This window comes from Diceros bicornis, chromosome 15 (genome assembly GCF_020826845.1).
Source record: "Diceros bicornis minor isolate mBicDic1 chromosome 15, mDicBic1.mat.cur, whole genome shotgun sequence".
NCBI lineage: Eukaryota > Metazoa > Chordata > Mammalia > Perissodactyla > Rhinocerotidae > Diceros > Diceros bicornis.
In genome coordinates this window covers 20,778,757-20,778,964 of record NC_080754.1, presented here as the reverse complement: position 1 = coordinate 20,778,964, position 208 = coordinate 20,778,757, and positions in this window count along the sequence as shown.

The following is a 208-nucleotide window of genomic DNA, read 5'->3' as shown; positions in this document are numbered from 1 at the left end:
TAGAAGCTCCAGCCCTTTAACTGCACAGCAGGGTTCCCAGTACCAGTACCGAGCAGGAAACCACACCCTATTGCCTTTTCTGTCCCCTAAACTTTAATCCCCACCAGCCGAATAAGCTCTTCTGTCGGAATACCTGTTTCGTTGGTTTCATATATCACCATTTATGACGCTAGTAAAAACAAAAGAAAGTGAACATATTTAAAAGCCC